At 42.2% G+C, this 21,974-nt stretch overlaps 1 long non-coding RNA gene across 1 annotated transcript; it reads left to right on the top strand.

The window, feature by feature from the left end:
- The first annotated feature begins 7,964 nt into the window (after positions 1-7,964).
- Positions 7,965-21,704, top strand: LOC143662556 (uncharacterized). The gene is made up of 3 exons (XR_013165408.1): positions 7,965-8,020; positions 17,433-17,506; positions 18,589-21,704. It is a non-coding gene; the product is annotated as an uncharacterized LOC143662556 (long non-coding RNA).
- The last annotated feature ends 270 nt before the right edge of the window (positions 21,705-21,974 follow it).

The raw sequence follows: 21,974 nt of genomic DNA, 5'->3' as shown, positions 1-21,974 counted from the left end.
TGCCCTTAAAAATTGCTGAAATCGTGGGATGTAAATTGCCACTCTTCACTGGGGAGGGGAGGAGGGAGAGGGGAGCTGGGGAACAGGAGGGGTGGAGGGCAAAAAAGTGATACATAACAATACTGCCAGCGCCGGCGAGGGGAAGGGCTTTGTTTTGCAGAGATAGCAGAGGCAGGTGTGCTTCACCCTAGGGTCCATCTGCATGATTCGATTTGAACGTCTTTGGGAGAACAAACTGCTAAGCCTCTGCAGCACCAGAACTGAACCTTTGGTGTTAACTACTTTTGCTAAAAATACCTTTAATGTGCTTTTATATAAGCACTGACACATGAAGCCTTAAGTACAGGTCTTCAAGTATGAGAACTACATTTTTTTGAGACTATATTTTAATGTTGAATTTTCAAGATGCCCACATCATTGAATCTGTTCACTGATAAAAAAGCTACTAGGAATTAAAACATGCTTTTGCTTGCGCTTGTATTTAAAAGGAAATCTCAGTACATACATTTGAAAATTATCATCTATCTATCCGTTTGTATCTTACCTATCTAGGAGACAAGTTAGGTTTTCAGTCTAAAGACGCTGTGTGCTGTGCTTTGGGTTTTCGGATTCCATGTGATGTTTGCAAACCTCCCAGCCCCTCACCCCAGCCTGCCAGCCAGGACTCTGGAACCTGGTTTGGGGACCACTGTCTTTAGCAGATGAATTTTCCTCCAACTTAGATTCATTTCTTAAATAAATAAATATAATGGAATTTTCATGGTGGAGGACACAAAGCTGAATAAGACTCAGCCTTTCCCAATGCCAAGCATACATTCTAGAATAAAGGGTATATACATGAGTATAAATCCAACATGATGTCTCTTCTTTAGGAGGGGTTACCATTTAAATGGCTTGGACGTACAGAAAGATTTTGTGTAGGTCGAGACGATAGGGTGGGGTCGCTACACGACATGGGACCTCAAAGAGGAACTAACAAACTAACTGAAAGAAAAAGCTGTAGGGCAAGTAAATCCAACAGGACTGGTTCAGAGGCTGAGCTTCTGGTGACTGGGGAGAAGTATGGGGCTCAGAGAGGGGGCAGGGAGGCAAATTTAAATATTTCCAAGTTGCTTCCAGCTCTGACCTCAGCTCTGGCCTAGGGGCTCTGCAACTCTCCTTGCCTTCTGGGGTTGTAGAGCCAGTGGCCTGAGACCGCGGCACAATTCCTGGCTCTCCAGTGCCTCGTGTTGTTCCTGGTGATGAAGGGTGTATGAATGTCTGGTTTCCTACAACAGGAAAACTGGGTGCTCAGGTTCTCCTCTGAGCAACACTGCACTGGTCTTTTTATCTCATTTTTTCCTCTCCCCTTTAGTAGTGGCTCAGCTGCATTGAGTGGATCTCCTTTGCCCCTCACTCCTCTTTCCCTGCCAACACCCGGTGGCCTTTTCCTCAATCCAGAGGTGATTTCAACCCTTGGTGCTCAGGAATCGGTGTGCAAGAACAGCACAAATGAGGAAGCCTGTCAAACTCCTCAAGCCTTATTATACTGGACAACAGCCTTGGACAGAGGGGGTGATAGCCGGGAAGATAGTGGCCCCTGAAAAACAAAACTAGGACTGGGTGTGACGCGAGGCAAAGGCAAACAACAGTCTACTTTGAAATCCTAAACTGGCCCTTGGAGAAAACCTGGAATGAGCTGTGTGACCTTGGGTAAAGCAGCCTCTCTGAAACTTTCATTCTTCTGAAATCAAGAGTCTCAGATCCTATTTAAGGTTTCTTGGGCTTTGAATCAGAAAATGATATGGCAAGGGGGTCTGAAGAAGGTCTTGCATTTCATTCGCAGCCCTTCCACCTCCGTCTTTCTACCTCATTTCTATGGTATAAGAGGGTCGCAAAGGGTTTGCAAGAAGCAGCAGCGGAATGGGATTTAAAAAGCCGGAAAAAAAATTTCTGTTTTTCTGGATTCTTCTCCCAAATACTGATTATGGACTCGGAGGTGGTTGGGCAAAAACTCCCAAGCACTTTCTTGGAAATGAAAACTCCCAAGCAATTCTGATTTTTCCCGATGGCTGGCGTCATTCTGTCAGGGCTGCTTCTTATATGTAGCTGAAAATAGATGGCATCACCTGACAGAACACACCCCACTGCGTAGTCACTCGGATATTCTCATACCATAGGTCATGGTTAAATAGAAAGAAAAAAAAACCCAACAACAACCCTTTGTCAGTATCATCCAGGAACTAATTGCTTTCCTCTTAAGGACTTACAGAAATCCATTTAGAAAATTCAGAAAACATTCCCATCCATCTCTAAATTTTCCCGTCCTTGGACTTCTTCCAAATATGCTCAACTTCAACACACCAGAGAAATAGGAGCGCAGGTAGGAGTTATAGGTGAGGATTTGGATTCCTTTGTTTACTAAGTTATTAACTTGAACCACTCAGAGTACTCGGTATTCTGTGGTGAGGAAAGGCAAAGTGCAATGAGCCTGGGTTTGGGTTTGGATCTAAAAAGGAGATCCAAAAAGTATTCACGCAAATACTCCCTTGATAGCTCTTGTGTTCCATATATTTTTTGTGCTGCTATTCTTACTGTTACGCTTTCTTACTCATGATCTCTAATGGAGCTTAAGAGATGTGCCCATTTCCAACTTCATGTCTGTACTCAGCTATTTTTGAAACAACGCTGTTCCTCTCCCTATAGTTGCCACTTTGTCTTGGGAGTCAGCCAGTTGTTTTGCTACTTGTTTTTTGTGGGATTCTGAATAAATTCCTTGATCTCTGTTTTCTTATGAAGTGGTGTAAAATATGCCTATTTCAAAGCATTGTGATAATCAAATGAGTTGAAAACGTGCACAGTTCTAGCTCAAAGTGCTCAGTAAATGTTAGTTCACTCTCCTGACGATACAGAGGGTAAGATACTGTCTTTCCTACAAAGGTATGGGAGATCTTGACAATTTAAGATTAGACTAAAGGCAACCTTTTAAAGGAAGGCGGTAGGATAATGGTGGAGCTGGCAGAGTCTCAGTTTTTCCCTTATTGAGACCATCTGTTTTTAATTTGTAAACTCTTAGTGATAGTGAACATTTATTTTAACCCCCGAATATAACAGGTTTTGTGCTACTATTTGATTGCCCAAAGTTTCTTTTAGACAGTCTTATAAACTTAAGGAGTAGAAAGAAGGTTCTCTGTCTAGTTCCTTTGGACTTGATTTGGGTCAGGCTGTTTTTCAGTGGAGAATCCTGCAGCTCTCTTCCTTGGGAGGAGACTGAAAATATGTTAATTCGGAGGACAGGGGTCAAATCCTGCTGTTTTCATTTTTGGCTACTGAGAACCTGAGTTGCTTTCACCTACAGTAGCTCGATAGCTACTTGAAGTCTGTATTCATATGAGCAAACCTTCCACAAGATAAATACTATTACCGCTCACTTCATGATAACACCAGGCACTTTAGAAACAATTAGACTATTTCATCTAGCGCGAACAACTCTTCTATTTGGAAGGTATGATTGTTTCCTGTTTCATAGTGAAGAAAACAGCCGTGGAGAATTAGCAAAGCCAATCTGCAAATGAGTAGAAGATGCGGAATTTAAACTTGTGCCTTTTTGACCTCAAAACTGTCTGCCCTTGCCACCACGTTATGTCTGCTTCCCAGCATGGGGTTCTTGGAGCTGCAAGTGGGGGGTTGATCCTTTTCCGGAGCAAAATTAGTTTGTTTTTCAGCCCAGTGCTTCATTAAATGCTAGTTTTATATCCCTGGGTCTTCTGAGGGCAGAAGGTTGATTATTAAGCCAGCCGATACGTGAAAACATACTGATAAGAGCAGCTCCAACGCGCCTTTTCGAGTAGAGCCCTGCCGCCGCTGGCTTTCCCATCCCCAGCAATTAATACCAGACCTCAGTAAAGCGTCCCACGTTCTTCCAAGAAGCCAGAATGAGCTGTGAGGGATGGTAAAACCCCATTACATCCCCAAAAGAGGTTTTGTGATGGGTGAATACAACATTAATTCCAAAAGATAGACTACCTGCTGGCTAGCTTTTTACCAGCTAAAATTAAAACAACACCTACTGAGATAGACCTGCGGAAGCTCTTTGTGAGTAGGAAAGAAAAAGATCAAAAAGAAGCCAGTGATTTTTGTACTTGGTCTGCTGCCTGCCCCATATTCACGAAAGCCAGGAAGAGGAAGAAATTATTATCATTTTTTTTTTTAAACCAAACAATAGAGAACATCTAAATTCACCAGTTTGCTTTCTTGGTGATTCATTTGGGACACGTGTTGGGGGCGGGGCGGGATCAAAGGGTGGTTTGGTTGATTAGAAATCCCCTGGTTTCTCGAAGGTTACTTTTTAGTAAGAGATTTCCAGATGTTTTGTCTTTAAGAAACATACAAGAGCATATGCTGGGTCACAAAGCAAGTCTCAATAAATTTAAAAGGAAAAAAAAGAAACATGCAGATTTATCAATTAATCAGCAAGCGCAGAGGGAAAAACACTCCTTTCTCAAGTTTGAAAAAAATGACACAACACAATACAGCACCCACAACGAAAGTGAGTAAAGAATTTTTTCCCCCACTTTTGAAATTTTAATGGTTGCACATTAAAAGAAAAGATACCTGAAAAATTCAATTTACCTCTCAAAATGTAGTTATAAATATAAGAAAGTCAGGCTAATACTTCTCAGATGGCTCCTTTGCTGCCGTGGAAGCCATGGCTCCTTCCTTGGCCCTGGGAAAGTACCAGGCCTGGATGATAAATCTGGGCTTTTCTTTAGGTCTTTAAATTAACACAAACAAGGAAGAAGATGGTAGAAAGTCATGGGTATGAGTTACTTGCAAACCACTCTCTTTTTAGAATAAGCTGGCTAAGTTTAAAAAATACTTATTTTTATCTGTTTAGAAACATGCTCTGCTATTATTTTCAACTCAAATTATTTTATGGTTACATTGGAATTTTCTTCCTGGTAAATATTACAGGCAGGCCATGGGCATTGGACCCTTTCTTTTATGCAATATTTTGTTGTTTTTTTCTTAAAGAGTTGGAAATTTCTTTGGTCTAGATTTACCTGAGATTGCGTTGGTTTTAAAACTGAAAGTCCCATGTACTAGAACAGCCCTCAGTCCTGGTAACCTGAGATGGTTTGTCATCCTAGATATGATTAAAGCATGATTCCAGTTTTCCCTTTAGCAGATTTAACTCTAAGAGTTGTTGCCTAAATAAACTATACCCCACTTCTTTCATCTTTGCTTTCAGCTCATTTGTGAGAAGGGGCTGACCCTCCTCCCTCAAGGCTCCTAGGGGGATTAAAAGAGTTTGTAGAAGCAGAGTGCTAGTGTCAGAGCCTGGCAGTTTGTAAGGCCCCAGTAAAGGGCTGCTGAAAAAATTCTTTGGGAGATTACAAAGAGCTTACAAAAGCAAATACCATTTTTATTTTTACTGGAATTATTAAGTATATACTGAGAGACGAAGAAAGCACCCTCCCTGATTTATGGCCTTCACAGTTTGGTTGAGAAGTCAGGCGAGCAAAACCAGATAAAGCATCTTCAAATGGTCCAGAAATAACAGTCACAAACTGAGATTTGCTGGAAAAAAAAAAGAGAAAAGATGGGTAAGATCAGATATTTCTTTATTTTAAATAGAGAAAAATGTGGCTTTCACTACCACTTAAGTTATTTCACTATCAAAATCAGCAGACATTTAGAAGTCTTGACAGGCAGGTCTATCAAGTTATCACTGGGACTACTCCAAAGGCTGGCCATATTTGGTTGACTTCCTCAAATTTATTCTATTGTTATCATTTTGTAATCTGTCTGCCATGTTCCTTTTGTCTCACAGTTACCATTTTCTTAAAGGTCATTAGTGGCCTAATTGCCACATCCCAAAGCCTCTTTATGTTGCATCATGCTCAACCTCAGAAGGTAGGCCTCCTTCTTCTTTAAGCTTATTTAATGTGCTTAGCACATGACACCACGTGCCTTGACTTTTCTTAACTCTCAGCAAGTTCCTCTTTCCTCCTGCTCTTTAAATGTCATCTTCCCAAAGTTCTGCTTTATCTGCTTTCAACCATGTTTTCCAAGAGTAATGACCTCAAGTGCCCCTTTTAAGCCAATTGATTTCCAATTGCCATCTCCATCTGGGTTCTTCTCCCTGATGGGCTCCAGGCTTGACTCTCTGTCTCCTAATAGATATCTTCACTTACTAGGATTTGTTTTTGCTTGTCATCAACATTAGACCCCTTTCTTCTCATTTTTGCTACTTAAAACTCTCTTATTCTCTAAGGCCAATGTCAAAAGTCATTTCCTCTGACAAGTCTTCTCAGAAGCCCAGATCAGAAATGGTATTCTATCTTTCATGCACCCATAGATTTTTCTAATCAGGATCCAATACTTATTCACATTTATGTTCATTGATTTTATATTTGCCTCTCCAATTTGATTATAAGCTCATACAGGTATAATATAGATCATATAGATTGGATTCTTTTTTTTTTTTACCTTTTCCATCTCTTAGCAAAATGACATTCATTCATTTTTGTCCATCATTTCCCTGAGATCCATTCAAGTTTTTCCATCTTTTTTTGCTATTTGCTCATTTGTGTGTTCAAAATCAAGTTGTCCTGTCCTCTAGTTTGCTTATTCCTTCTTCTGCCTCTTCAAATCTGCTGTTGTGTGTCTCTAGCATATTTTTATTTGATCAACAGCATCTCTAATCTCTGTGATAGCTGCTATTTTTCTATTTATTCTTTCAAATTCCTCTTTATGTTCGTCTGATGTCTTCTTGATCTCCTTTATGTCATTAGCCATCCCACTGATTATATTTAGTAGAGTTATATGAACATCTTTAGTTGTTCCAAAGTCTGTGTCCCCTGTATTTTAACTTGATCATTAGGCTGGCCTATGTCTGTCTGCACCTTAATATGCTTAGCGATCATCTGTTGACTTCGAGGCATGTAAAATCTTGAGAGGGTTACTTTGGAAGTTGATCTCCTTTAGTAGTCTAAAGCTTTGTATTTGCCGGATGGATGTGGGGCAGGATGCAGTGCGCAGGGCTGAGCACAGTGATGTGGTGATGAGTTGTGGGGCAGGTACAGGCACAGGTTGGAGATGCTACGCTTGTGCCTGTGAGTTTGGTGCGCAGGGTGCGCAGTTCTGGAGGTGTGGTGGGGGGGCCATTAGGGTGCGGTGCAGCTCAGGCAGACCTTGGAGCGCAGGAGCGGCGTGTGGCATGGGGGACACAGAGATAGGGCATGGCAGGAGGCAGATGGAGGGAATGTGAGGATGCGGGGCGGGGCGGGGGGGGGGGGGGGCTGGTGCGCAGGCAGGATGTCGGTGGGCGATTGGAACATGGAGGTCGTGGGTATCAGGGTGTGGGATACGGGGCACAGATATCAGGGAGGGCAGGACGCAGGTGTGCCCTTGTGCAGAGGGAGGGGTCCAGGGGGGCAGGAGGCAGATGCACTAGTGTGTAGGGCGGCACAGGTCGCAGGGGTTGTGAGATGTTGGTCAGGGGTGGGTGATATTGGGCGGGAGGGGTCCTGGTGCAGGTGTGCAGGGGCGGGGGTGGGGGGCGAAGGAGAGGGGAGGGGTTTGAAGCAGGGTGCATGTGTGTGTAGGGCATGGGCTATGTCCTGCCAGGTATGGAAACAGGGCTCTTGTGCTGGGGGGTGGGGCAAGGGTGTGCAGGAGGGCGGGAGCAGGAGGTTGGAGCGCAGGGGTCAACAGGTCGGTGCACACATTGGTGGGCATCCAGTGGGAAGGATGTGACTGTGCGCATGTGTAGGGTCTGGGGTGGCAGGCCGGCTGGTGTGCACATGCGCAGAGTTCGAAGACATGGGCTGGGATTACGCCAGGCTGGGGGCGGGTGTGGCCTGGATTTGCAGATCGCTGCTTGCCAAGAGCTGGGAGGCGTGGTGGGGATGTACGCATGCGCTTGTCTGGATCTCGGGGTCAAATGCTGATTTAAGCATGCGCAGGTAGAGCTCAAAGGACAGGGTGGGGTTGTGTGACTGTGTGGGCTGGGGGCGGGTGTGGCCCAAGCATGAAGGTGAGTGTCAGCAGCGTGGGATCGCCTGCAGGGGGCAGGGAGGGAAAGGTGTGGGTTGAGGGGCCAGACAGGGGTGGGCGGACCAGACTCTGTGCTTGTGCTTGGTCGGGAGGATGTGGGGGTGGGGCGGAGTGCTTGGAGTGTGGTGTGGGTGACTGCTGGTGACTGGTTTCAAATGCCCGGAGGGTGGCCCATTCAAGGAATGGAGCTTGATTTACTTCCTTGTCCTCATTTCTCAGTCCGTGCACTCTCGAGGGCTCCGAGCTTCCATTGGAAAGGGTGCATTAGGCTGTTTGCACTAGCTGGGTAGTCTCTGGTTCTCTGTGTTTCAGTTCTTCAGCCTTTACAACCAGGGCCTCCCTTTTTTCTATTCCATTCTTTTTTTTTTTTTAATTCACTCATTTATCATGCATTTATCCATAACATATTTTGACCATATGTGCCAATGACTGCATTTGACATTAGCAATACAAAGATAAAATAACTAAAAAGACATGCCTCAGTCTCCAAATACGTCAAAGTTTAGTGGCAACACCAATGAAAAACCAGATAATTACAATTATTCTTTTAAACATAATGCTAAGAAATGAGAGCACAAGGTGCTGTAAGAGCTGTGAAGAGCCGCCCAAGTTGTGTGTGTATGTGTGTGTGTGTGTATGTGTTTGGCAGGAGATATAGAAATCTTCTTGAAATAGATGTTGCCTGAGATCAGTGTATTAGTTGTATACTGTTGTGTGGCAAATTACCCCCAAATTTAGCAGCTTAGACCACTGCACGTTTGTTAGCTCACGGTTTCTGTGGGTCAGGAATAGAGGCATGGATTAGCTAGGCCCTCTGCTTCAAGGGACTCTCACAATCAAGTTGCCTTCCGGGGCTGCAGTCTCAGTTGAAGGCTCATGTAGGGGAAGGATCCATTCCCTAGCTCACTTTTGGTTGTTAGCAGAACTCAGTTCCTGGAGGGTTGTTGGACCAAGGGACTTAGTTCCTCTCTGGCAGTTAGTTGACTTGAGGCCAATTTCAATTTTTTGCCACATGGGCTTCATTAACTTGTTTCTACAGAGTAGAAACCAGAGGGGGGGTGGTACAGAAGTCACAGTCTTTTATAACCCAGCCATGATGGCAACATCCCTTCATCCTTGTTGTATTCTGTTTGTTATAAACAAGCCCCTAATCTAACCCATACACAAGGGAATGAATACCTGGAGTTGAAGATTATTGGGGGTCATTTCTACTGTACACCATAATGACCCTTAAAGAAACAGAAATTAGCTAGTACATTTATCTCAGAGGAACCAACCAACTGGGACAAATGCCTGAGAGGCAACATGGCATGCATGACATGTTGACGTTGCTGGACCTTAACGTATAAAGCAGAGAGGCAGGGTTTGTGGCTGGAGAAATAAGCGGAGCCTGGCTTGTCGTGTTTAAGGGACTTGGCCTTTATCTTTTAGAACTAATGTGTTAGAGATTTTAGGAAGTAATTTGGAAGGTTGACATTTTATCTTTCTTTAAAATTAATTTTAAATTAAAAAAATATATAACAACAAACAAACATTCTTAAAGTATGATCATTCCATTCTACATATATAATCAGTAATTCACAGTATCATCACATAGTTGCATATTCATCATCATGATTAAGGTTGACATTTTATTTTTTATAAATTTAAAAAAATTACAAGAAAGAAACACATTCTTAATACATGCTCATTCCGTTCTACGTATATAATCAGTAATTCACAGTATCATCACATAGTTGCATATTCATCATCATGATCATTTCTTAGAACAGTTGCATCAATTCAGAAAAAGAAATAAAAAGACAACAGAAAAATAAAATGAAAACAACAACAAAAGTTTTACATACCATACCCCTTACCTCTCCCTTTCATTGATCACTAGCATTTCAAACTAAATTTATTTTAAGGGTTGACATTTTAGATATCTCAGTCTGGTGCCTGTATAGAGGATGGGTTTGAGCTGAATGACTCCAAACTTCGGGCAGCCACTAAGGACGTTGTGTAGAAAGATGATGAAGACCTCAGTTTTGGTAGTGGTTTGGGGAAAGGGAAGAGGGAACAGATTTGAGATGTAAAGAAAAGGTAAAGTTAGTTGTCTTTTATTTGCTGAATGAGTGGGACACTCAGGTGGAAACAACTAATGGACAGTATGGAGATGCAGCCGTGAAGCTCAGGATGAATTTGGCCCAGAGTTTAGAAGTCATGACCATCAGCCGCAGTTACAAGAGAACGAGATAAAAAGTGAACCTGGGAAACACCAGGGTTTGGGTTGTGTCTAGAAAAGGGGCCCTGTGAGAGAGTACAAGAAGGAATAATCAGAAACTGTGAAGGTAAAATTTGTCATCACTTAAGTCAAGGGAGGAGAGGCAGTGACAACAGGATCAAATGTAGCAGAGAAATACATAAAAATGAAGACCGCATTCATGTGCTCATTCATTCATTCACTCTAGCCTTTATTCAGAATCTGCTTTAAGCCACCCTAGCATAGGGGTTGGCAGTGAACAAGACAGCCATTATTCTTACCCCCAGCGAAGTTATTTGGTTGGAGAGGTGGGGATTAGAGAGTTAAAAATGCCAGGAGCAACACTAACAGTAAACAGAATATTCCAGTAGACTCTTTCTAAAGAGCAGAGCAGAGAACAGCTCATGAGGGAGCTTCCTTCTCCATACTAGGGAGGCAGGAGGGCTGGGCTGCAGGGGGTCTGGGTTGCAGAGGGGCTAGTCTGCAGGAGGGCTGGGCTGCAGGAGGGCTGGGCTGCAGAGGGGCTGGGATGCAGAGGGGCTGGGCTGCAGAAGGCTGGGGCTGCAGAAGGCTGGGACTGCAGGAGGGCTGGGCTGCAGGAGGGCTGGGCTGCAGGAGGGCTGGGCTGCAGAAGGCTGGGGCTGCAGAAGGCTGGGGCTGCAGGAGGGCTGGGCTGCAGGAGAGCTGGGGTGTGGAAGGCTGGGGTGCAGTCAAGCTGGGGTGCGCTCATCCACCAGCTCTTCCTCTGTACCGTCCGCATCCCAGCTTGCTGTTTAAATCCACAGGATAATCGGAGTGTTTAGGGTAATTGTGGAACTTCACGAAGGACAGTTTCGGTACACTGATGAATTTCAGTGTCATTAAGTGATGTGCCTGAATTCTGCTTAATACATGCATTTGCGGACATAAATGGTAATCATTGTCTGTCTCATTATTTGTGGTTGGTGCCTTGCTAGGTTCTGTCAGAGAAAACCATTGTTGGCTGATGCTCATCACTACAAGAGGAGAAAGGATGTTGACCTGGATGTTTGTTAGTTGGTGGACCTTATTAGCTGAGCTGAGACTCCATAACCTCTCCCAGCTTCGCTCAAGCTCATCATTTGCCCAAAGAAAAGTCTGACTTAGAGGAATTTCAGGGGGTCAGTGTCTCCCCTGAAATTATGTATAAAGGATTGTTTTTGTTAGACTCTAAAGCGCTTTAGGAGCCATTGGCATTTGTAATGATTCTTACATTGAGCTGCATGTTAGATTTGAAGTGTGGAGATCTAAAATGCTGAGTCTTGACTCCAGGGATTTTGATTTAGTTGGTCTGAGGTGGGGGCTGAGCACCAGTACTTTTTTGAACTTCCCCATGATTATGAGGTGCAGCTGAGCTGGGAACCACTGTAAACTCCCCATTTTCTCCTGCTTTCTGGCACTAATATTCCCACTGTGACACGCTCTGTCCTTTAAATTAATGGTACTACAAAGCCATCAAAATTGTTAGTGCCACATGGGGAGGCTTGTTCGGATTTAAGGTACGTGGGGTGTGCATTGCAAGAAATTGCTTAGGTGGTCTTATTTTGTTTTTGCACAGGAAGGCACCAGGAGTGGAACCTGGGTTTTGGGCGTGACAGGCAAGAACTCTGCCTGCTGAGCCACAGGGGCCCTCGATGGTCTTTCTTACTGCTGTGCTGGGGCAGGCAGCCAGCTCCTGAGCTGTCTCTTCCCCACTTCCTAGACCACTGAAAGGGCTTTCAAAGCAGAGGTGGGAGGACCAAGAGGCTGCAGCTCCGGGAGCCTCCCAGGTGGGTGGGGGCAAGTCAAAAAGAAAGAGAGATGGGATGGGGTGGTGGTCAGTGGTGAGTTCCAGACATCTGGAACCACCAGCGGACAAGCTGGTTTGCAGAGCTGGATATCCTGAGTATGGGCCACAGCTGCCTTCTTAGACAGGTTGACTCAGCAGTTCACTTTTCAGGAAGTGGTTTTTTTTTCTTAAGTGAGCTGGTGAATGGGGAACAAAGGAACAGGTAAATTAATGGGGCTGAAAATAATTTCAGTTTCTTACGTCTGATATGGAAATGGCTTTACTTATTTTATTTAACCTCCCACAAGAATATTCTAATGACCCACATTTCTCCTCTACTTTACTCTCCAAGCTGCTAGTGTATAAAGCAAGGGTCTCTCAGCCATCAACACCCAAATAAACCCAGTAAGATGGTTATGGCACAGTGAATTGCCCACTCTGTTCACCATCCCTCTCTGCAGTTAGGAACGCTGGGGGTGGGGCTGCTATGGATCAGCTCAGTGACATAGCCTTGTGGGTCTTAAAGTTGCCCTGCTGGCAGCTGGCTGTGACTTAGAATGTTCTTCAGCCGACAGAGCGAGGCTGGGCAGGGTGGGGCTGAGGGAAGTGGAGAAGAAGAGACCATCCCTAGTACTTCTATTTTTAAGCTACAGAGCCTTACAACAGGTTTTTATTTTTATTTTTTTTAAATACCAAACAAATGCATACATTCCTATTTTCATCATTCCATTCTACATATTTAATCAGTAATTCACAATATCATCACATAGTTGCATATTCATCATCATGATCATTTCTTGGAACATTTGCATCTATTCAGAAAAAGAAATAAAATGAATACAGAAGAAAAATGTATACATACCATACCCTTTCCCCTTCCTTTCATTTGATCACTAGCATTTCAAATTAAATTTATTTTAACATTTGTTCCCCCTATTTATTTTTATTCCATATATTCTACTCGTCTGTTGATAAGGTAGATAAAAGGAGCATCAGACACGAGGTTTCCACAATCACAGTCACATTGTGAGAGCTAGATCATTATACAGTCATCATCAAGAAACATGACTACTGGAACACCTTACAGCAGGTTTTGTTGAAAGTGAAGGGTTAACTGGGGAGGGAGTCAGGATGAAATACTGTTCCCATTTTAATAACAGTTAGTTTGCACTTTCTGATTGCTTGATATGTGCCAGCTCCTGCATTCAGGGCTTGGTAAGGATAATTTCATTGAATCCTTCCAACAACTGTGAGGGCAGAGTATGACTAGTCTCAACCTCTTCCCCACCCCACTTTTGTTTGTTAAGTGAGAAATTGAACCTGGGTTGGTTTGGAAGCCTGCCCCAAATCCCAGGACTGGGCGAGCAGAGGCAGGGCTGGGAGCTAGGTGGTGGCTGCCTGAGGCCTCTCTCTGTGGGGAATTAATTCAGCAAGCATTTGTTGAGGATCACAAAAGGCCAGGTGCTTTGCTGGGTGCTGATGAAATACAGGGCTGAAACATACAGCTTTGTTATCTAGGAGGTAGTAGCCCGTGGAAAAATTACCCCCAAGAGCCAGAAAGTGTTCATTTTAGTTCCAGTCCTATCCTGGGCGTAACCGTGACTAATGTATTTAGTCTGGGATTCTTTCCAGCTATAAAATGGAGATAACAAGACAATTATGAACCTACACAAGATAAGAAACAGGAACAGTGTGTTGAAAGTAAAAAATGCTCCAAAAAGTAAACCTTTACTCATCTTTCACAAGACCCTGGGAGTGTAGACGGACTGGTTTGAAGCAAAGTCTCATCAGGTCAAAAAATCTTGACTCATCTAAGACTTTGCTCTTTCTGTTCTACTTCACATGCATCACTCCCCAGGCAAATCCCACGGGCGCCCCTTCCTCCTATGATAGTACGCCCCCTTCTCTGTTCCATGAATCATAGCCCTCGTCTCTCTCCTGGAGAATTAGAATGGCCCCCTTCAGGGCCCCTGCGACTGCCCTGGCCCCTCTGTCTTTTTAAATACCGCAGAAGCCTTCTTTGGGCACTCTTTATAAAATTGCACCCCCTACTGCCACTCACCTCACCTCAAGTCTGCTTTATTCTTTTTCACCATTCAGTATACTCTTGTTGATTAGTTACTGGTCTGATCCCCCTCTAGAATACAGGACTCTGAGGGATGGGGCTCTGACTCTTCTGTGTGCCGCTGTATCCCTGGTACCCAGAATCTGGCAGGCCATAGGTGCTACTGAACTTGACCTATCTCAGGCTATTCTCAATAAGACTATTGAGGGCCCTTCTTAAATCGCATGTTTAACATTAAAAATTTCAGAGGGGGCGCAAGGGTAGTTCAGTGGTAGAATTCTCACCTGCCATGTGGAAGACCCAGGTATGATTCCCAGTCTATGCTTCTCCCAAAAAACAAACAAGCAAAATAAACAAATAAACAAAACACAGCAAGCAAGTAAAAATTCAACAAACGTTGCTGCAATAACAGGAAATTCACATGTAAAAATAATGCAGTGTGACCCCACCATAAAGCATACAAAAAATTTTTTTATCCACTTATTCATTCATTCATAAATGAATACGCCTACTATGTGCTGTGTACCCGGTTTCTTCTCTTAGTAAGAAACTTGCAATGCCATGACATTGCCATCCTCATGAGTTTTCATTGTGCTGATGCATAGGGACATTGTGAAGAAGCCGTGGCTGTGGTTGTGGTTAGGGCAGCTGATTTGACTCATAATTGTTAGGTACCTTTTATGAGAAAGTCCATATCCTCATGGAGGCGATATTTGGAGGTGGGAAGAGCTTTGTACTAGGAGACAGAAGAACTAGGTTCTTATCCCAGTGTTGTAGCTAAGTTGCAGAGAAACTTTGGAAATTGTTCCATTCTCTGGAAACCAATGTTCACCTCTGTAAAATGTCAAGGTGAGTGTGTGTAGGGGTTCCATTAAATATTTCCATTAAGGTCCCATTAAAGATTCATGATCTTGGTTAATATACTTGTGATTTGCCACCTATTCTATAAATTGAATGCAGTGAAAAAACAAACCAAACCATGGACCCACCCAACCAACCTAACAATACCCTATCTCAGTGACATTCAAAATCTCCTGCTCAGGGCGGGCCACGGTTGCTCAGCAGGTAAGAATGCTTGCCTGCCATGCTCGAGGACCCGGATTCGATTCCCGGTGCCTGCCCATGTAAAAAAAAAAAAAAAAATCTCCTGCTCAGCTTTCCTGATGGAAAACAGGGATCAGCATTGGAAAAGAGCTCCCAGTACTGCTCTGTGTAAGTTTATGCCTATCTCTGGCTATTTCTGAATCCAAGGAAGTTTATTGGTCTTTTTCCGAGCCTCCCAACTACAGAGTAGAGTACATAAAATTGTGGATTCAACCAGTTCTAAATAATTGTTTCAGTATACTAAACCTCCCAGAATATAATATACCAGAAATGGGTTGGCCTTTACAATGGGGATTTATTAGTTTACAGACTGACAGTTGTAAGGTCATGAAAACATCCCAATTAAGGCATTAACAGGATGATACCATCTCTGAAGAAAGGCTGCTGGCATCCAGGGTTCCTCTGTCAGACAGCAGTGCACATGGCTGGTGTCTGTTGGTCCTTCACTCCCAGATATTGTTGCTTTGGGGTTCTGGTTTAAGTGGCTCCTTCAGCTTCTGTGGGTCCTCTCCTAGCATCTCTAGGGCTTTTCTCGCTCAGGTCTCTGTGGGTGTTTCTCTCTGAGCTCTCTAGGGTTTTTTTTTTTTTTCCCATTAATTAAAAAAAATTTTTTTTAAATACCAAAAAAATCCCAAACAAACGCAAACATTCGTAACTTTTGATCATTCCGTTCTACATATATATAATCAGTAATTCACAATATCATCACATAGTTGCATATTCATCATCATGATCACTTCTTGGAACATTTGCATCTATTCAGAAGAAGAAATAAAAAGAAAACAGGAAAAAATTCATATATACCATACCCCCACCCCTCCCCCTCACTGATCACCAGCATTTCACTCTAAATTTATTTTAACATTTGTTTCCCCTATTGTTCATCTATATTCCATATGTTTTACTCATCTATTGATAATGTAGATAAAAGGAGTATCAGACACAAGGTTTTTATAATCACGCAGTCACACTGTGAAAGCTCCATCATTATACAATCATCTTCAAGAAACATGGCTACTGGAACACATCTCCACATTTTCAGACAGTTCCCTCCAGCCTCTTCACTACATCTTGACTAACAAGGTGATATCTATTTAATGCATAAGAATAACCTCCAGGATAACCTCTCCACTCTGTTTGGAATCTCTCAGCTATTAACACTTTATTTTGTTTCATTTCACTCTTCCCCCTTTTGGTCGAGAAGGTTTTCCCAATCCCTTGATGCTGAGTCTCAGCTCATTCTAGGATTTCTGTTCCGTGTTGCCAGGAAGGTCCACACTCCTGGGAGTCATGTCCCACTTAGACAGGGGGAGGGTGGTGAGTTTGCTTGTTGTGTTGGCTGGAGAGAGAGGTCTAGGCCTTTCTTGCGTCGTTTATCCACCTTTAATTGGGTGGGTCACATCTCCATTGAAACAGTCTGATTGAAAGATCCCACTCCCAACAGATCTGCACCCACAGGAATGGATTAAAAGAACATGAGCTTTTCTGGGGTACCGAACAGCTTCAAACCAGCATGATAATAATACTCTGAGTTACCTGTGGCTTCCTGATATTCTCAAATGCAAAATGTTTTATGATAGTTAGAGCCTTTTAGGATATTCTACTCTTGAAAAATGACCAGTTATTGCTGGGTCTATATAATTTCAAATTTTTAGTGCTTTAATAAGACCTTGGGGTTGAATTTTGTCTAGGTCAACCTGCTGTGAAATAAAGGGAAATATTAGCAATCCTAGGCTAGCTGGTACTTGATTCTATGTCAAACTTAGTATTTCTAAATATCGATTAATATTACCTTGTAATCTAAACAGGAGTCTCCTCCTCTAGTTTTAGTTCTAACCCAAACACCCAAACTGACCGAAACATGGTCATGCTTTGTTTCCAGAGGACCCCAGGGCCTGGTAACCTATAACTGTTGTGTTGTCTTGGAAGGGAGCCTCATTTCACCTGATAACAAGCAGTTTCTCTGTATGGGATGACCATATCATCCTATCTGATTCCTTACCAAGGATTTCCACAGAAGAACAGATTGCCTTTGGCTATAAAGATTTTCTTAGATAACTTGCAGCTTTCTTTGATTGTTTTCTCCCTTAAACATAAAATGAGGACTATATTTTTCCAATATCTTTATTTTGTTAATGGCAGGAAAATGCTTGATATGGTAAATGAGGTTGTTTTTTTTTCTCCCGCATGGGCAGGCACCGGGAACTGAACCCAGCTCTCCGGCATGGCAGGGGAGAATTCTGCCACTGAACCACTGTCGCACCGCCCGGTAAATGACTTTTTGAATTGTGTGATATTCTCTATTATTCCACGAACCTCCTACTGTTGGGCAGTCAGACCAAGCTTCCATTGCCTCAAGGGAGAAATATCAGAGCAGAATCAGAAAAACAAGGATTAAAGCTTGGCTTTTAGTTTCAAAAGCTAACAGCCACGTGTAAGATGAAAAAGATTAGAAAGAATAGGTTGTCGGGCAGAGCCTGTTTTCCTACCACTGAAGATTAGATAAAGTTGCCCAAGAGGGCGAGGGGGGCAGTTCAGATGTGGACAGTAAGCAGCTCCAGCTGAAGCACCGCTGTCAGTCTCAGCGTCAGGAAGCTGTGAGAGGCTGTGTGGGCACTACAGACTCCAGGCTGCATTCAGGGCCCCGCCCCTCATCTGTGTACCTTCTCTGTGTGTTTTACCCTTCTTGGAGACCCTCATGAGCAGCACCTACCTGTCCCCCCAATCTTTTCCCAGCATCTTCTCTAACTGACCACTGTGTGGACATCTAAGCTGTCAGCTCGGTGCTTTTCTATTCTTTTGCTCTTTCCTTTAAACACTGATTTATGGCCCCTGAACAGGAGGAGAATATGGGAGTTGGTGGACTCTTTCTTTCCAGTCATCACACTTCGACAGATCTCACAGAGATTGTAAAGCTTTCAGAATATGGGATTCACTCAATTTACCAAACAATTGTAAATTAACCGATTCATATGCGTTAATTCTATAATCCTTTCAGGCAGACATAAAAACCAGAACTATTCATTGTGCTTAAAGGAAACTCAATTCAAATTAAACATATGATTTAGCTTAATACATTAACTCATTATACAACTTAATGTCGTGATCAAATCAATTGGGAAAGATGCAGCTCCAGAATCATTTCCCTTTATTTGCACTCTCTTCCAGTCACCTGATGCCTGAATGTGAAGACATGATTTAATTAGACAAACTCAGTAGTTATGATAGATGATTCACAGAGGGGCTGGTTGAGCTTTCTTTCACTTCAAGCATTAGTTAGTATAGGCTTTTATAAATGATCCCAAATATAAGTGGTTAATAAAACTAAAAGTTCATTTGTTTCTTATGTAGATTCCATTACTGATGCTCCTGGCTGAGAGGCTCTCCAGATTCTCTTGTCCAAAAGGTGACTTGGAGACGCAGGATCCTTCTGTCTTGTGGTCTCACCATCTTTTGACCTCAAGGTTACTTTGGCATCATCCAGACAACAGATGGAAAGAGAGAGAGAGAGAGAGAGAGAGAGAGAGAGCAAGCAAGCACATGCACAGTCGGAGAATCACACCTCTATGTGTGTGTACATCTTTCACATTTGTATTCCATAGTCCAGAATATAAATCACATTAGCTTGCTTAATTGCAAGGAGGCTAGTAATGAAGAGAAGCATGAGGATATTGGTGAACATCAACAGTCTCTGATACACTTAGAAAAAAGCTTCTCCATAGACAGTTACTAGTCAAGTCACAGGAGAATTTTTAAAATGCTTAAGAAGTATTTAGTTTAAATGTAGTAAAATTTATCAGGCTCTTCCTTTACAGCATGCATTTTGTGTTTAGTTTAAGAAATCTTTCTGTGCCCCAAGGACATGAAGATATTCTCCGAAAAGTTTTGTCTTATCCTCTGGGCCTGTACTCACCCTGAAATGGATTTGCATGAATGGTATAATGTAGGAGTCCAGCTTCATCTAAGTTTAGAACTTCTGTTCATCAAAGGACACTAAAGAGAGTAACAAGGCATGCTGCTTACTGGGAGAAGATATTTACCTCACATTTAAACAATATATGAAGAATTTCTATGGATCAACCAAAAAAAGGCCACACAATGGAAAACAAGCAAAAGAAATGACAAGGAACTTCACAAAAGAGGAAACTCAAATGCCAGTAAACATTTAAAGAATATTTTTTATTGAGAAACATCCACACACATACAATCCAACCATATGATAAAATCAGTGGCTCACAATATCCTCACATAGCTGTGTATTCTTCACACGATCATTTTTAGAACATTTTAGAACATCCAAAAAAAGAAATAAGAAGAAAAAGAAAAAGAAAAAATAAAACTCATACATCCCATACCTCTTACCCCTCCCTGTCATCGACCCACAGTATTTCAGTCTCCCCAGTTTTTACCCTTTATCTCTCCCTGTTATTTATTTATTTATTTTTAAACTTATCTGTATATACCCTGGATAAAAGGAGCATCAGACACAAGGTTTCCCTAATCATACAGTCACACTGTAAAAGCTATAAGGTTACATAATCTTTAAGAATCAAGGCTACTGGAACACAGTTCAACAGTTTTAGGTACTTCCCTCTAGCCACTCCAATACATCATGAACGAAAAAGGAATATCTATGTAAGGTGTAAGAATAACCAACCTCCTTGACTCTGAAATCTCTCCACCACTGAGCCTTTGTCTCATTTTTCTCTTCTCCCTTTTGGACAAGAAGGCTTTCTCATTCCTATGATACCAGATCCAGGCTCATCCCTGAGAGTCATGTCCCATGTTGCCAGGGAGATTTACGCCCCTGAGAGTCATGTCCCACGTTGGGGGAAGGGCAGTGGGTTCACCTGCTGAGTTGGCTTAGAGAGAGAGGCCACATTTGAGCAACCAGTGAGGCTCTCCAGGGGTGAGTCTTAGGTATAATTATAGGTAGGCTTAGCTTTTCCTTTACAGGAATAAGCTTCATAGGGGCAAGCCCCAAGATTGAGGGCTCAGCCTATTTAATTCATTGTCTCCATTGCTTGTGAAAATATCAAGAATTCACCAGATGGGAAAGTTTAATATTTCCTCCTTTCTTCCCATTCTCTCAAGGAGACTTTGCAAATACGTTTTAAAATCTCTGCCCACATTACTCTGAGATATATTGGGCCATCACACTAACCTATACAGACCAACAAGATCTCACGCCCTGTTCAAGATTATGGTGTTCAAGTAAACTGACCATATAAGTTAAATCAGATAATGTGCTACCCAAAATAAGAATTTTGCACCAAATAAACATCTCTCACTTTGATCTCGCACAGAGGTTGAAGTTTGAAAATTTGGGCCATATCATCCTTTACCCAGTGTTCTGATTTATCTTAGTCCTATCCAGATCAACTTCATTCATATCTCTAGATGGAGAATGATCATGTTTTCAGCTTTTTAAACACTCAAATGCCAATAAATATTTGATAAGACACTCATTTTCATTAGGAATCAGAGAACTGCATATTTAAAACCACACACCATTAGAATGAAAAAACAAAGAAATCCAACAAGACTAAGTGGGGGCGATGATGTTGAACAATGGAAATACTCTATATTCTATGGGAGAGTAAATTGGTAAATTCTTTTGGAAAAACTGTTTGGTTAGGTTGAAGATTACAGTCTGCAACTCCAACCCTAGCTGTGTGAAACTCCAGGAAACACATATAAATATATATCCAGTTATATTGTTTGTAAGAGTTCCAACGGCAAACAAACCAAATGCCCAGCAATAGAAGAATGGACAAATAAATTGAGGTGTGGTCATGCAGTGGAATACTATACAGCAATGCAAACAGGCAAACTATAGATACATGTATGAACATGGATGATTCTCACAAATACAATGTTGAGCAAAGGGAGGAAGACATAAAAGAATGCAATAGTAAGATTTCATTTTATGAAGTTAAAAAACTGGCAAAGGAAACAATAAACTACATAGGGGCACATATATAGAAAGTGAAACTATCAAGTCTAGCCAGAAAATCGTTATCGAAAAAGGATGGTGTTTACCCCTAAGGGAAAGTGAGTGGATGTGATTGGAAAGGGACTCAAAGAGGCATAGGTCATGTTCCAAATTCTTGGTGTCAAGGTCACCTTGGCATCCTCCAGAAGACAGATGACGGGAGAGAGATTGGAGGATCCCATCTGGGTGCTCTTTATGGGCTGAGTCTGTAAGTTGTAGACCTCTATTCCATCCATATTCCCTGGCTCAGAATTTAGTTACAGTTGATGGTGGTTCTGTAAATATTCACTTATAATTATTCTTTAAAATGGCCATGTATGTTTTAAATACTCTTGTATACACATGTGCATTTCACAGTGAAAAAACCAAAAACAAATGAACCAAAATATAAAAACTATACTCTGGCACCTCAAAATTAGTACCTATGCGGTAGAATATTTAGCTTTTTCCCTGGCTCTTAGGGAGCCTAGATCAGGGAGGGAAAAATGATCTTTCCACCTTTTTTAGGTGACTGTCTCATGATTTTAAGTCTGCATAGTTCTTTTGTTTGTTTCATTTATAATAAAAGATGATAAAGAGACAGTTTTTGTAAAATGAATGATACATAAACTACAAATTATTATTTTCTGTTATTAGAGGACATTATATCTTTTCTCGAAGAGACAGGTTGTTTGTGTTTCCTATAAGATCGTCCTGAAAATAGCCAATTGCATTTCTTTTAAAAAAAAACATTTTTTTCCAG

The sequence above is a fragment of the Tamandua tetradactyla genome, chromosome 18 (assembly GCF_023851605.1).
Source record: "Tamandua tetradactyla isolate mTamTet1 chromosome 18, mTamTet1.pri, whole genome shotgun sequence".
NCBI classification, from domain to species: Eukaryota; Metazoa; Chordata; class Mammalia; order Pilosa; family Myrmecophagidae; genus Tamandua; species Tamandua tetradactyla.
This window is presented reverse-complemented; position numbering and strand designations above follow the sequence as displayed.